Here is a 16406-nt window from a genome sequence, read left to right as displayed (position 1 = left end):
GGATCGAGCCCCACGTGGATGGAGCAGAAGGTTCCCTGCTCAGAGGGGTATCTGCTTCTCCCTCTCCTCTCTCTACACTCCCCCCCCACCCCGTGCTTGCTCTCTAGTGCTCTCTCTCTCAAATAAATAGAATCTTTTATAAAAAACAAAAAATAAATTTAAAACTTTAAAGAATTACAGGACTAAGACATACATATAGTTTCCTTATTTAAAAAAAAAAATGGGGCACCAGGGTGGCTTGGTGGTTGAACATCTGCCTTTGGCTCAGGTTGTGATCCTGGGGTCTTGGGATCGAGTCCCACATCGGGCTCCCCGCAGGGAACCTCTTCTCCCTCTGCCTATGTCTCTGCCTCTCTCTGTGTCTCTCATGAATGGATAAATAAAATCTTTGAAAAAAAAATTAATTAAGAAACCAGGAACTTTAAGGGCTCCCTTGACCCATTCTCCTCAAATCCCCCTGCCTTCCCTCACATAATTTCTGATACCAATTTCGAGAACGTTCTTCTAACATTCCTCTGTGTCTTTTTTTTTTTTTTTTTTTTTAAGATTTTTATTTTATTTTTAGGCAGGCGCTAAACTGCTGAGCCACCCAGGGATCCCCCCTCCATGTTACTATGCTACATACATATTCATGATGTATATAAAACTTTTTTTTTTACTTTGAACAGAACTGCATTTTACTGTGTGTATGGTTTCCAATTTTCACTAGGTTTCAGTTTTTCCATGCTAGCGTACAGAAGAGCTACCTTCAGTTCCCAAATGGGATTGATAACATAAAAGGTGGGGGAAAAAAACAAAGCAAGATAGAAGGATTATCTAGAGGAGATTATCAGCGGTTTTGACCTCAGGCCAAATCTAACAACAACTTTTCCTGTCCCTGCCCCGCCCCCTTCCTATGGCTGAGAATTAAAAATTGAGAATGGTTTTTACACTTTTAAGTGGTGGAAACACAATAAAAGAATAATGTGCTCTGTCACGTGGGAATTATATGACATTTAAATTTAGTGTCCATAAATCAATTTTATTGGAACACAGAGCTACACTCACTCGGGTGTGTATTGCCCGTGGCTGCTTTCACAGGACAGCAGCAGAGCTGAGTACTTGCGACAGAAACTGTATGGCCTACAAAGCCTAAACTATTTACTCCCTGGTCCTTTACAGAAATGCTCGGCAAACCTCTGAGCTGCAGAACAGTTTTCAAGTCATGCACCTTGGATAAGAGATGTTCAAAAAGTTATTGGAGTCCTAGACATCAGAAATAAAACGCAAGAAAGAGGGTCACCTGGGTGGCTCAGTGGTTGAGCGTCTGCCTTTGGCTCAGGGCGTGATCCTGGCGTCCTGGGATCAAGTCCCACATTGGGCTCCCCACAAGGAGCCTGCTTCTTCCTCTGCCTGTGTCTCTGCCCCTCTCTCTCTGGGTCTCTCATGAATAAATAAATAAAATCTTTAAAAATAAAACAAAACAAAAACCCAAGAAAGAAGACTGGGCTGTGAGCTGGGGGCCTGGGTTCAAGAGCTGGTGCAGGACCTTAATTCCCTCTCTGAATGGCCCAGCGTCCCTATCTGTAATACTGAGTGGTGACACAGGGGCTCTAGGCATCCTTTCAGTGGTAACATTTTAAGATTTTTGACATCGTGATTCTGACATCTGTTGTGGCTGGCCAGCCATATGTCAGAAGATGGGTTGTCATGAGTCTGGGGAGAGAACCCTCTAGAATAGTGTGTGGGATGGTGGCTTGGTGTCTCTATGGTTCTGCCATCTGCGGCTTCACTACACTGCTACCCCACCTCCCCCGACCTTTGCTAAAAGGCTTCCTCTCTCTGACTACTCTAGATCAGAGTTTTTCAACTTTGGTTTGATTTCAGCTTTTCAGCACTGTTGACATTTTGGGCCAGGTAATTCTCTGTTGCGGGAGCTGTCCTGGGCCTTATAGGATATAGAGCAGCATCCCTGGCTTCTGTGCACTATATGCCAGTGGCACTCACTCTGTAACAGCCCCCCCCCCTTCAAGTTGCAACAATAAGGGATGTCTGGGTGGCTCAGTGGTTGAGTCAAGGCCCGTACTGGGGTCCCTGCATGGAGCCTGTTTTTCCCTCTGCCTGTGTCTCTGCCTCTCTCTCTCTGTCTCTCATGAATAAATAAATAAAATCTTAAAAAAAAAAGTTGCAACAATCAAAAGTGTCTTCAGACATTGCCAGATGTTTCCTGGCAAGCAAAATTGCCCCCATTTGGGAATCACTGCTCCCTAGGGGATCTTTCTAAACCCAGCTCAAGTTACCAGATTCTGGCTCACAGTGGGCTCCTCCATCTGCGCATTGGTGAGGCATTCACTCTGTATTGTAATTCATCACTTAAGCATACAAAATTAATTACTGAGTTAATGTAAATAATTTTTCACGAGGTGGCTTATATTGTCTCGTATTCACCATTTGTAGTGTGTAGATCTCATCCCCCAGAGCATCATGAATGGGTTTTGAAGATGGGGACTGTGTTCTATAATTTCCTTGATTTTGCATGAGTGCACACAAAGACTTCGATAGTACTCATTCACACAAATTTTCTCCTCTCCATTGTGGCCTAGAAGATGGACTACTTCTTTGGTAGAGCCGGAGAGAGAGAATTAAGTTGACCTAGTCAAAGTTCCTCACGTTGGATCTTGATCCTGGGTGTCAGGGGTGGGGATAAAGAGATCTGATTGTCTAGGCACTCCCCTTAGAGATACTTCTATGATCTCAAAAGTTGAAATGTGACCCTAAAATTAAGGAGCAACTCTTTAGGAAGTCTCCACAGCATCCAGCACAGGGGACAAAGGAACCTATAGGAGGTGGCTCTGACCTCTGAACCTCACAGTCAAAGTACTAAGTAGGAGAAGGAGTAAATGGGGGTTATTTGATTTCTGTCGTAAAATCACCTAGGAAGAGTTGTGGTTGAGGTTCCTGGCTGGATAAGATTTCTTAAAATAGGCAGTCTGCTATTGGACATGAGCCCACAATTCCTTTCATCCAAGCCAAAGTCCCATATCTCATCTCTGGTGTGTCTCCTGTGTAGCTTCAGGGAGGGGACACATCAAGAAACCAGCGGAGGTTCCTGACAACCTATTCCCTAGGCCAAACCTCTCCTGCATGATGGTACCCTAGGGTTCTGGGTGGTCTTATTTCTAGTCCTACTCCCCATTTTTTAAAAAAAGATTTTATTTATTTATTCATGAGAGACACAGAAAAAGAGAGAGAGGCAGAGACATAGGCAGAGGGAGAAACAGGCTCCCCACTGGAAACCCAATGGGGGACTTGATCCTAGAACCCTAGGATCATGCCCTGAGCTGAAGGCAGATGCTCAACCACTGAACCACACGGGCATCCCAAGAATTAAGTAAATTAATATCTGTAGGGCACATACAATAATAGTACCTGGTGTGTTTTAAGTGCTACATAAGTGTTCACTGTTATGTTAGAGTTGCAGAGCTTTCAGGTAGCTTTCAAAGCCAGCATTTGACTCAGGGCCTTCTGACCTCAGAGCTTACTCTGTTTCCATCATGCCATGCTGTTGCAAATTTGTGTGAACTCTGCACAAAGACATTTGGATGGAATCTGAATATTAAGAGACAGAGCATCAGTGGTCTGAAGTTCTGGCAGCTTAAAGCTTAGTGTGCAAGGATGTGCCTGCCTGCAGCAAGAGAAAGGGGAGAAAACTTATCCCCAACATAGGATCACCCCAAATTTCCATGCTCATAAAATACATTGGTTCCTTGGGGACACCTGGGTGGCTCAATGGTTTAATGCCTGCCTTGGGCCCAGGTGTGATCCTGGAATCCCGGAATTGAGTCCTGCATCTGGCTCCCTGCATGAAGCCTGCTTCTCCCTCTGCCTATGTCTCTGCCTCTCTTTTTCTCTCTGAATAAATTTTTTAAAATCTTTAAAAAAATACATTGTTTCCGTTCTAATTCGCATCAGTCACATAACAGACACATATTGTCTCTTGATTTACGTTATGAGTGGGAAGGATTTTGATGCCTAGGATTGCTTCCTTGGACAGTGGGAATCTTTACCCCCAGAATTCAGGCCTTCTAAGAGATGGACGGATCATGCATTGAAGAGCTCCAAATCTGAATGTTAAACCCCTAACCTTCTGCCCTCATCCTCAGTGGGAAGGGGTGCAGTTGGGTGCACCTCCCCAGTTTTGGTCAGTAGTAAACACTTTTTAATTTAGCAAGACTTTTCCTTCACTAACTTACTGCCTCTGTCCTATTCCATAGATGCTGAGGTCTAGGGTGTCCACCTGACGTCTTTGCTTCTCCCTGAAACGTCAGTAGCACATTAAGGGCTACTTCCTGCCTTTCATGGCTGTACCCCCACAGAGCATTTGTTCACTGCTTTGCAAGGCAAGGGTTATATCCTACTTCCTGTATAATCAAAGCATGTGCTCAAGCAAGGGGAAGTGGCCTAGGATGTGGTGAGGGATGGGCCAGCTGTCTAGATGATGACCACAAGAGATGACTGTGAAGACTATGCCACAACACTTGGCTCTGAAGAGCCCACTGAGCCTTGGTGAGAAAGTATTATTTAACTTCTGGAAATTTTAGTGCTTACTTCAGCAGCACATATAGCAACCTCTGGAAATCTTAGCACTTCCACCGCACGCATGAGAATGGGATTTGCTCAGTGTAGAAAGGGCAGAGAAATTCAACACTCATCAGGAAGACATTGCTCTTCCACAGAGAGAATAAATTCCTGGAAGGCAGGGGCTGTCTAGTACCCACCTTGGTATTTTTCACAAAACTTGTGTACTGAAACAAATGAACTTCAGAGCCCCTGATTACAGTTATATCCCATGGAAAACAAAAGGACAGCAGGTGAAGTGATTCCAGCCCATGGAGGCTTCTTGATAAACCCAGTGAGAGAACAAGTCGCTCTGATGTATCTGGGTCTTTCTACCTTATCTCACCACCTTTCTTCTAATGCCAGACTTGTCCGTTCAGGAGGGGGCCCTTCCATGTGCCAGGGAGAGAGGCAGGGGGCATGGCAGCCAGGAGCAGGACGGGAGAGCAACCAGAAGCTTAGGGGAAAGGACCTCTGGAGCACTAACAGGTAAGGCCATGGAGAAAAAACCACTAATTTCTCTAGAAACCTATTCCATGATATAAGTTATTTTATGTTATCTGTGCCATTTGCCCTGCAATTCTATATAATGTCTATACACTTTATAAAGCTCACTATATAATTCTTTTTTTTAAGGTTTTATTTATTTATTCATGAAAGACACAGAGAGAAAGAGAGGCAGAGACACAGGCAGAGGGAGAAGCAGGCTCCATGCAGGGTCTCGATTCCGGGTCTCCAGGATCACACCCCGGGCTGAAGGCGGCACTAAACCGCTGGGCCACCGTGGCTGCCCTATATAATTCTTCATCGTAAAGTTTACTAATCCTATATAATAAAGTCCCTGCTGCCTGCAGTGACCTGATGGTCAAAGCCACTTATTTGAAGTTTCTTTGGCCTTGTAGAGCTCTCTTTTAGGTTGGATTTACCTGACTGCCCATGAGGCTATCCTGGGGACACCTGTGAAGTCTCTGACTCTTCTGCTTTTTGTGTTCTTTTCTTCCCCACTGCTGGTGTCCTACAGGCTCACTCTGTCTCATTCATTCAAAAGATGTTTATTGAGCTTCAAATCACTGAAGAATTTTACTAGGTATTGGATATACAAAGATGAAAAGACTGTCACCTGCCCTGGGGCAACTCATCATCTGGGTGGGGGAGACAGCTATAGGCACACACAGTTCCAATACAATATACAAAGTGTTTCTCAGGGGCATAGGGGAACATAGCTGCACTTGTGTCCTCCTGTTCCTACGTCCCAAGCCAGAAAAGAATCTGATCAATTAACTCATGCTGAGATACAGAAGGCTGAGGAGAACCAAGTATGGTACCCTTCCCAGAGGCATTGCTTATTTCTCAGCACCTTCATTTTTTGCATGCTTATTGATCAAAATCAACATAGCACGTGTGTTTAAACTGTTCCAGTTCTAGGACCATTTCTCTAACTCAGGCTTTCACCACTGCACTCCTGTTCCTCTTTCTCGTAACTCCCAGCCCCCTGCTCCTCGCTCTGCAAAGGCATTCCAGCCTGTCAGATGAATTCGCCTGGAGTGAATTGTGATCACAGCCCTCACATCTGCTGGTCAAGCAATTTATTTATTTACTTACTTACTTACTTAAAGATTTTTAATTTATTTATTCATGAGAGACCCAGAGAGAGAGGCCGAGACATAGGCAGAGGGGGAAGCAGGCTCCCTGCAGGGAGCCCGATGGGGGACTCGATCCCAGGACCCCAAGATCATGCCCTGAGCTGAAGGCAGATGCTCAACCACTGAGCCACCCAGGTGTCCCCAAAACTTTTTTTTTTTTAAAGATTTTATTTACTTATTTATTTGAGAGAGAGAACATGCACACAAGCTGTGGAGAGAAGGGGTGGAGGAGACTGAGGGAGAGGGAGAAGCAGATTCTCCAATGAGCAGGGAGCCCAGTGTGGTGCTCAATCCCAGAACCCCAGGATCATGACCTGAGCTGAAGGCAGACACTTAGCCGACTGAGCCACCCAGGCACCTGTTCATGAAAAATCATAAATAAGGGTTGTAAGAAGTGATATGCATGTTATTCTTGATACTACTTTACTAGCCAGCCTAAAAGGTCCAGGATGGGAGAGAAAGTCTATCTGCAGCCCATCCCCTACTTTCCACTTGCAGCCTGTTGCCTCAGGCTCTTCTCTCCTCCGGTCCTACAAAATGAATGCTCCAATCTTAGAGGAGCTCCCTCCAAAGAGCCTGCTTTTCCCTCTGCCTATGTCTCTGCCTCTGTGTGTGTCTCATGAATGGATAAAAAAAATCTTAAAAAAAAAAAAAAAAAGGAAAGGAAAGGAAGACTTGGATGAGGGTAGTGGGGGTGAACAGGAGACGGGGAGAGGCAGAAGGAATAGCCTGGAAGATGGTGCAGATGGGGCGCTAAGGAGACCTGCTTGGGGGATGTGGACCAGGGATCACAACCTGAGCTAAAGGCAGATGCTCAACCCCTGAGCCACCCCCAGGTGTCCCCCTTTCCTGTTTAATTAGTTCAATTTCTAATCTTCAGGACAGACTTCTCCAAACCACACTAGCTCATGGCAATTTCTCCCTCTCCTGAGCTCCCTCCCATAGTATCACACACCTGGCCGGTAGCACCACCACCATATAGATAGACTTTTCAATGGGTGTGAATTGTTTCCTCCTCTAAACACTCCCTATATGGGCTGAATTATGTACCCCCTCCCATCCAAACTCAGATATTGAAATCCTAATCCCCAGTACCTCAGAATGTGAAAGTATTTGGAGACAGGGTCTTTAAAGAGGAATTAGGTTAAAATGAGACCATTAAGGTGGGTCCTAATTCAATCTGATGTCTTTATAGGTACAGAGGAAATTAGGACACAAATAGGTACAGAAGGAAGACCATGGAAAGACACCTGGAGAAGATAACCATCCACACCTCCACTGATACCTTCCTTGGTCCTGGATTTCTAATTTCCAGAACTGTGAGAAAGTTAATTTCTGTTGTTTAAAGAAGTCACCCAATCTATGGTACTTTGCTATGGCAGCCCTAGCAGACTCATACCACCCGGAAGGGCAGCCACTTTTGCCTTTCTCCAAAGCTCAAACTGGGAAAATACATGCCAAGTACCTTCTCATTTTTTTTCTCATTCGGCTCCATATTACCCCCATGTCTTTTCCCATTGTGTATCATGTATGTCCCAAGCAGGCTGTCAATTACTAGCACTCAGGGCCATGTCACCTAACACACATACCCAGTAGGGCCCAGTAAGGGGCTCTGAGCACAGAGGTTGTGTAAGAGATGCCTGGAGGGGAAGCATGTTGGAAAAATGTTTCAGCCACTGGGCTGATCCAAACTGCCCTCCAAGGAAGTTCATTGAGGACATTTGTTCTCTTCTCTAAAGGTTTTTCTCTAGGAAATGAAATCTCTTGCAATGAAATGCATCTGGCTGAAAGAGTACAGAGCAATGACATTAAATATAATTGACATTAAAGCATCTCCCCGGACTTCTGTTGATGGAGCACCCAGGCTTCAGGGCTCGGGTTGCACCAAGCGCTGACATTCAAGCTTGCCCATCGTCCGGAACACTGAGCCCTTCTCCTCTCTCCAGGCACAGAACAGCCTCTGGGTTTGAGCAGATAGGAGTTTCAACTACATTCTCTTTATGGAGGAAGATGCAACTCAAAACTTTTATCTGATCTTTCTCTCTGAGGTTCCTTTTTTCTCCTGCCAGCTTCTCCTTTGAGTCCTATTGCTCGGGCCACATAAATATCCCCAGAGATTTACCTCCCCCACTTAAGATTTTGGCCCAAGTATGGAAAATACAAAACCCATTTTCGTGCCGTTTAATGAAGCAGAGGCAGGCTGGAACATTCGAAAAGAAACTGACTAGGGACTAGCAGGGAAGAGGCCAACAAACATAAACCCTGCACATAACATTTGCGAAGCATTTGTCTTTAAACAATTGGCCCACTTACCTCGCTCACAGACACTATTCTTTCCACCTCTAGGCTGCGTAAATGCCTCTTTAATTCTTCAGCTTTTCTTCCTTTGTTTCTTTTTGATTCCCTTTCAGACAAGGCATTGGGGTTAGACACCTGTCATATACTGACCTTCTGGCCAAAAAGTGGGTTGATGGCCTTCCCCAGGATGAATATGGAGCCCTCATATTTCTCAGCTCTCCTACTCTGTGACAAGACAGAGCATGGGCTGAACCATGCCCTCTGTCACCCCCTACTCCATGCAGGTAGTGTAAAAGATGATCTCATGGCTTGACTCCTATCTGCCAGTGAGAAGGTAGCTTTCTCTTTGTAATTAGAGTATGGACCAGCAAACTTGAAGTCACAGAGCTAGCTCCCTATCCTAAAGCCCTGATTAAATAGCTCTAGAACTTATGGGCATCTTGGCTAGTGGGACAGCCTTCCATGGAAGCCACATAGGCATGGCCTGTTCTATGATACTTATGGGGCTACATTTGGGGGTTTGGGGGTCCTACCCATTTGTGCTATCCATGCAGCTGGGACTTTGGGAAGGTGGATATTTAATCCCAGAGTTTTATGAGGTTAGACTGAAGGAGACCTTAGATCTCTTACTGTGGCAGATATCATGAAATATGGCACAGCACACCAAACAGGTAGGATGACTATTTAAAATTTGGGGATGGTTATTGGCTTAGTATCAAGAGGTCCAGGTTTGAGCCCTAGATCTATGACTAACAAATCTGAATGATCCTGGATTAAATCCCTTCATTTATCTAGGCCTCTAAAATAATCATTGCTTCGCTTTTCATTGAGATTATCACAACTCAGTGTGGAAGCACCGATGATCAGAATTTCTGATGGGCAGTTATATATGCTTTAATGAATACAGTGGGAACTGAAATATGCAGTTAATAGAATTTGTTTGGGGACTCAAAAATATTTCAAAATATAGGGCTTACTGAGAGAAAAATTAGAAGAAACTTGATTTAAAAAGTTGAGAGACTATTAAGTCTATATGATATGGAAGTTACTCTAGTCCGTTATTCTACAATTCCTGTCTTGTGCTGTCATGGTATAGAGGTTGTCATTGTATAGAAAAGGGAAGGCTGGAGAGGGAAGGAGTATTTGCTTGATGACCACTACCTGTGACACAGTGAATCTATTCTCATTTAACACAAACATCCTATGAGGATGGTGTATCATCCTATTGATGGAGAAGTAGGCACAGAGAGGTTTAGTGTTCGTGTAGCTTACAATTGGTGGAGCTAGGATTTGGCTCCAGCTCCAGGTCTGCTATAACATATGTCCTTTCCCTGACACTGTAATGTCTTTTCATCCAGAGATGTGATAGCCAGACTCCAAGATGGCCCCAGGGACCCCTGTCTCCTGGCACTCATGTCCTTGCATAGTCCCTCCCTACCCCGAATAGGACTGACCCGTGTAACTAATAGGATTTTGCAGAAATGCCAGCCTGTGACTTCTGAGGGCAGGTCATAAATACACTGTGCCTTCCACATTGCTCTCTTGGATTGTTCTCTCCGGGACACCAGGCAGCATGGCATGAGGATGGTAAAGCAACATGTGGGAGAGGCCCACATGGGGAGAAACTAAGCCCTCCAGCCTACAACCAGCATCATGTAAATATGCCACCTTGGAAGATGTTGTAGACTGAGTGTTTGTCTCCTCCATTATTATTGTGTTGATGCCCTAACCCCCAATGTGGCTGTATTTAAAGATAGGGCCTCTAAGGAAGTAACTGAGGTTCAATGAGGTCATGAAGGTGGGGCCTTAATCTGGTAGGATTAGTGTCCAGAGAGACACCAGAGAGAGCTGCCCACCCCTCCATGCCCCCAACCAGGTCTGCTGGCTCCTGTGCCCATCAACCAAGAAGAGGCCATGTGAGGACACAGTGAGAAGGTAGATGTCTGCAAGGAAGAAGCCCCATAAGAAACCAAATTTGCCAGCAGCTTGCTCATGGACTTCCAGCCTCCAACTGTGAGAAAACAACCACTGTCTAAGCCACCCAGTCTGTGGTATCCTACTACGGCAGCCCAGTAGAGAAACAGATCCTTCGGCCCCACCAAACCTGCAGATGATGGTAGCCCCAGCTTGACTGTAAACTCAGAAACCATCCTGGGCCAGAGCCATCAAGCCATCTTCTGAATTCCTGACTTGCAGACACTGGGAAACAATACATGTTTGTAGTTTGAAGCCACTAAGTTGGGGCCTGGGAAATTTGTTATGCAGTAATAGATACTTGACGCAGGAGAAAGGGAGAGGGCCATTGACTCCGAGGGTATTTTGCGTGGCTGCAGGAAGGCGGCATCAGAGAGGGGTCTTAATTGTGCGATGGAGCCCAGCTCTGCTCTGTCCCACAGGTAAGAGCTCATACATGATGCTTCCTTCCTCTAGCTCTGCAAAACAGTGGAGAGATGTAAGTAAAGATATGCTCAGCTATGTTCTGGCCCCTAGATCATATCTCACAGGTGATGATTCCTTCTTCCTAAAAAGATTTGCTGAGTATCCCCAGCAGCAGCACATGAGGCTCCAGGGAAAACCACCAAGGCTATTACCAGTTGGACACTTTCTTTCCAGAGCTCCTTTACCTTGCTAATAAATTATTTTGGTTAATAGTTCTATTGAATACTGAGGCTTATGACCTCAGTAATGTTTAATAGTTTTTTTTTTCTTTTTTAAAGATTGTATTTATTAGAGAGAGAGTGAGAGTGAGAGCAAGAGCAAGAGCAGAGGGAGAGGGAGAAGCAGACTCCCCGCTGAGCAGGGAGCCTAATGCAAGGCTCCATTCTAGGACTCTGAGAGCATGACCTGAGCCAAAGGCAGATGCTCAACTGGCTGAGCCACCCAGGCACCTGTTAATAGTTTTATCAGCAGAAACACTGAAGGATTTAGTCCTGGCATAACGGAGGAATCACGGAGGGCAAATACCTGGGAACAATTTATCAGCTGGCTCTGCATTCCAAAGGCAGAAGAACTTGGGAGAAATGATGGTCACAGTTGAGTAATATTCTGAGTGGGTTTAGGACTTTAGGCCTATACTTTTTTTTAAGATTTCATTTATTTATTGGACAGAGAGAAAGCACAGGCAGGGGGAGTGGGAAAGGGAGAAGCAGACTCCCTGCTGAGCTAGGAGCCCAACGTGGGGCTCAATCCCAGGATCCTGAGATCATGACCTGAGCCAAAGGCAGACATTTAACCAACTGAGCCACACAGGCACCCTGGGCCTAAACCTTAAATAATTCCAGGTCAGGGGAACCCTAGAATGTCAGAGCTAGAATATATTTTAGAAATCACCAAGACAACTTCTTTATTTCACGAATAAAGACGAAATGAAGATGCAGAGGCTCCATGCCCTGCCCAAGGGTAAGTGAGGTGCAGGTAAGGACGCAGCAGGCTCTGGAGGAGTTCTGGCTCTCAGAGTTGAAATGCAGGTTGTCCCAAGTGCCTCCAGGGCGCCCTCCAGAGGACAGTGTGGAACCACCGCCTTCTCCTAAGGCACCAAACAGGGATGGACTCAGCACCTGCCCCTTTCTGCAATCATTTCTTTATTACCTGAATTTTTTCCTGCTCCTTCCTACGTGGTCCCGTCTACACAGAAACCTCAGGTTTGGCCACATAGATCACACACCACCCCCCTGAGAAGTACTCTACGCTGCTTGGCTCAAGTTCTGATCACCAGCAAGCCTCCATCAGGGTCCAACCTAAGATGCTGTAAGAGGAAGTGTGCTGGGTGGTAGGTCTGGTTAGGTGCTTGGGGTTCTAATATCATCCACCTCAGACCCACTCTGGGATCTTAGGCAAGTCACGTACTGCTTCTCAGCCTCGAAGTGTCCTTCCAATTATAGCCTGCCATCCCATCTATCATAGTGAGCAATCCCTTTTAATGAGTTAGCTAGCTAACTCTCAGCACACCCAGATAACATAATGCTGTAATCTTGATAAAATGCCTCGGTCCTGGAGAGAGCTATTTAAGAGCAAGAAAATAGTCGAGAATTTAGGCACTGTGGAAGGCCTGAGTGCCAATCTCCACTGCTGGAAATCAGACTCGGGGACTTCAGGGACAGTGCCACCATGGCCTGCTGGCTTTGGGTGGGCCCATGAACCCACGCGGGTCCCCCCATCTACCTCTTTCAAAGGCACTGCTTGTTATTTCCTCATATATGTTATGCTCTCGGGTATGTTATTTTAGTTTTGCAATAAATCACAAAGCCAGCAGACTACCCAAATATTTACAGTCTCTAAGATCAAGGTTTATTCAACTGTTGACCTCATATCGTGCTATGGTAAATATAGGGGTTCTGGAACTAGATGGACCTGGATTTATTTATTTTTTTAAGATTTATTTTCTCTATTTAATTGAGAGAGAGAGAGCACAAAAGAGAGAGAGCACAAGCAGAGGGGAGGTACAGAGGGAGAAGGAGAAGCAGGTTCCCTGCTGAACAGGGAGCCTGGATGCCAGGCTCGATCCCAAGACCCTGAGATCATGACCTGAGCCAAAATCAAGAGTCAGATGCTTAACCACCTGAGCCATGCCCCTCCTGTATCTGATTTTTTGGACCCCTCTACATGCCAGGAATTGTGCTAGGCACTGGGGATTCCAAATATAAAAGACAGTAGTTTTCTTAAGAAATTTGTAAAGTAGTTCCAATCAAGGCTTGGTTTAAGACCTTCAGAAAATGTGGGAAAGACCAAGCATCTGTCAAAGCATTAAAGATACAAATGTACTGGGCATCTGGGTGGTTCAGTGGTTGAGCGTCTGCCTTTGGTTCAGGTTGTGATCCCAGGGTCCTGGGATGGAGTCCCGCATTAGGCTCCCCACAGGGAGCCTGCTTCTCCTTCTGCCTATGTCTCTGCCTCTCTCTGTGTCTCTATGAATAAATAAATAAATAAAATATATATTTTTTTAAATTTTTAAATTTTTAAAAATATTTTTTAAAAAGATACAAATGTGCTTAAATATGGATGTGTGTGTGTGTTATTTTTGAAAATGATCATGACAGTGTCTGGAAAGCTCAACAAAAACCCAGTGTCTCCTGGGAGCTATTTAGTAGCTAATTTCAGTGAGAAGATAAATATCGGGCTGCGAACCTTCCAGAACTTGCTCCTGCACAATTACCTGCAGGCCACTGTGAAGACAGAGCTGCTGGTCCCAGCCTGGGCAAGCCTGGGCATGAGGCGAAGGGGAGGAAGAAACAGACCCAGTGGGTGAGAAGGATATATAGTGGCTCCTAGTGTCTGTCTGGACTCTGCATGCTGCAGGCAAAGAAGGAGGCCCTCCCAGCAGGTGTGGGAATCATCTCAGTGTGTGCGACATCTGGACGAGAGGATGAGAATATGTAGCTTGCTGGATGGAGTCAGCAAAGGTTGAAAATGTGTGTGCTGCGTCGGGTATAATTTACATTGGTGTTACTGCTTCGGTCTTAACCAGCTCATGCTTAACAGGATAGAAGATGGTCAACCAACTGTTGGAAGACACTGAGGTTAAGTGCTGTTATGGTGGAGATGCCAAGCTGTGCCGGGGGCCACACAGGAGCGGGAAGACTGGGGCGGCCCTGGGCCTAGGTGAGGTGTAGGAACACCCATGGTATGGTGGGGATGCCGAGTCTACAAGGATGAATAAGTGTTTCCACAATTCTCTGCAAATACTCAGTTGATTAATAATTTCTGCTTTAAAAAATTATTTTCAGGGGATCCCTGGGTGGCTCAGTGGTTTAGCACCTGCCTTCAGCCCAGGGCGTGATCCTGAAGTCCCGGGATAGAGTCCCACATCGGGCTCCCTGCATGGAGCCTGCTTCTCCCTCTGCCTGTGTGTCTGCTTCTCTCTCTCTGTGTCTCTCATGAATAAATAAATAAAATCTTAAAAAAAAATTATTTTCAGGGCAGTCAGTTAAGTGTTCAACTCTTGGTTTCAGCTCAGGTCATGATCTCAGGGTTATGGGATAGAGCCGGCAGCGACCTCTGTGCTCAGCAGAGTCTGCTTAAGATTCTCTCTCCCTCTCCTTCTCCCTCTCCCCACCCCCACCCTTGTGTGTGTGTGTGTGTGTGTGTGTGTGTGTGTCTCTCTCTCTCTCTCTCAGAAAAAATTTTTAAAAAATCTTTTCAATTTCTAGTCCAAAAGTGAAAGAATGAGGAATTCATCCATTTTCGTATTACATCTACCATGTTTGTTTGTTATTAAGACCTCCTAAAAAAAAAAAAAAAAAAAAAAAAAAAAAAAAAAAAAGACCTCCTGCCTAGGGATGCCTGGGTGGCTCAGCAGTTGAGTGTCTGCCTTTGACTCAGGGTATGATCCCAGGGTTCTGGGATCAAGTCCCACATCGGGCTCCCTGCATGGAGCCTGCCTCTCCCCCTGCCTATGTCTCGGCCTCTCTCTGTGTATCTCTCATGAATTAATAAATAAAATCTTTATATATATATAAAAAAAAAGACCTCCTGCCTAATGATGATTATTTTATTTTTCTAACAAGCTGTTAAAACATTCTGCGAAGCACAAAACAAACCTTGGTAATAAGGATTTATTTCAATAATCCAGCTATATATCCTCTGAACTTAATTTTTTTTTCCCTGGGAAGGTAAATCAATACTGACATTTGGGAAAAGATGGTCCTTAGAAGCAGGTTTTGTTGGATGGCTTCTTGGCACATTTAATGGTTTCCTAAATGCTGGCTCACATGCACATTGATTATTGATGGAAATTCAGAGACCACAATGGATATGCATCACAAGAACCTCGGCAACAGGAGCTGATCTATGGCAAATTTTGGAGATGTTGTGGGAGGGAGGGAGGTCTTCAGTTTACTGATTTCCTAAAATGTACAGGGCGAATGGCTTGGGCCGCCTCACCCCTAAACCTATCAGGCAGAAATGTTTCAACAAAATTAACAGAGTTTGCCCTCCTACTTATTGATTGAAACAGGCAATTTTGGGTTTTCTTAGCTTTCCTCTGACAGCAACACTGAAAAGGGGTAGGAAAAGCTGTTACTCGCTCAAAGGAATGCATGGTGTGCAAACCCAGGGTCCAGTCCTAGGCCATGCCTGGTGGAATTTGCCAGAGAAGTCCTCTAAGAGTTGGTCTCCAGCTGCAAGCTACTTATAATCCACTTGGGGAGGTAGGACTAAGATAGATGAAGCAAATAATTTAATCCATTAAGTATTTATCAAGCCTCTACTGTGCCTGCCTGAGCCCACTGTGATTTCTCTTCTTTACCTACAGAACAGCTAGACCTCACCTCTAGGGTAGCCAAGCTCCAAGATCTGTTTTCAAACGGTGTCAGTGTTGCCTGGACACCTGTTACAAATGCTAATTCTTACTCCCAACCTGCAGTGTCTGGGGTGGGCCAGGGCTCTGTGTTTTAACAAGCCCTCAGGTGCTTATGACTCATATACACACTCGAGTTTGAGAACCATCTGATTGGGTCCCTGGGGTGGGACCTGTGTGTTTGGGCTCCTGAAATCTTCCAAAGCTTCCAAAGGATAAATATGCGAGGCTAGGCCTGGGGACCACTGTGCTTTTGCAACATGAGGGATGCAGAGGCCAGAGACTCACAACAGAAAGGGGTTCACAGCTTAATGGATGACATGAGGAGTGAATGTTGCTGGAGGCCAAAGAACAGCTAGTCTGGGGGGAGTTCCATGAGGGGCTGGAGCTCACCCTTCATCCTGAAGTTAAGTAGGACCCCAAAGAGCTGCAAGAGGACTTGTTGGGGGACAAGGTGAGCAAAAGGGCCAGAGGCAGGAAGTAGTGGGAAGGGCAGCCAGTAACTTGCTCTTTACTCAACCCTGACGAGAGCATCCATTTATTCATTTAACAAATGTTTCCTTAGTGTCTACTCT

The 16406-nt window shown here is 45.4% G+C and overlaps 1 protein-coding gene across 1 annotated transcript in view; it reads right to left on the bottom strand.

The window, feature by feature from the left end:
• Positions 1 to 16406, bottom strand: part of CLMP (CXADR like membrane protein) — a 98205-nt gene that overhangs the window by 49521 nt on the left and 32278 nt on the right.

The sequence above is a fragment of the Vulpes vulpes genome, chromosome 12 (genome assembly GCF_048418805.1).
Source record: "Vulpes vulpes isolate BD-2025 chromosome 12, VulVul3, whole genome shotgun sequence".
Taxonomy (NCBI): domain Eukaryota; kingdom Metazoa; phylum Chordata; class Mammalia; order Carnivora; family Canidae; genus Vulpes; species Vulpes vulpes.
The sequence above is the reverse complement of the archived record's forward strand: the minus strand, read 5'-3'. Positions and strand labels throughout refer to the sequence as shown.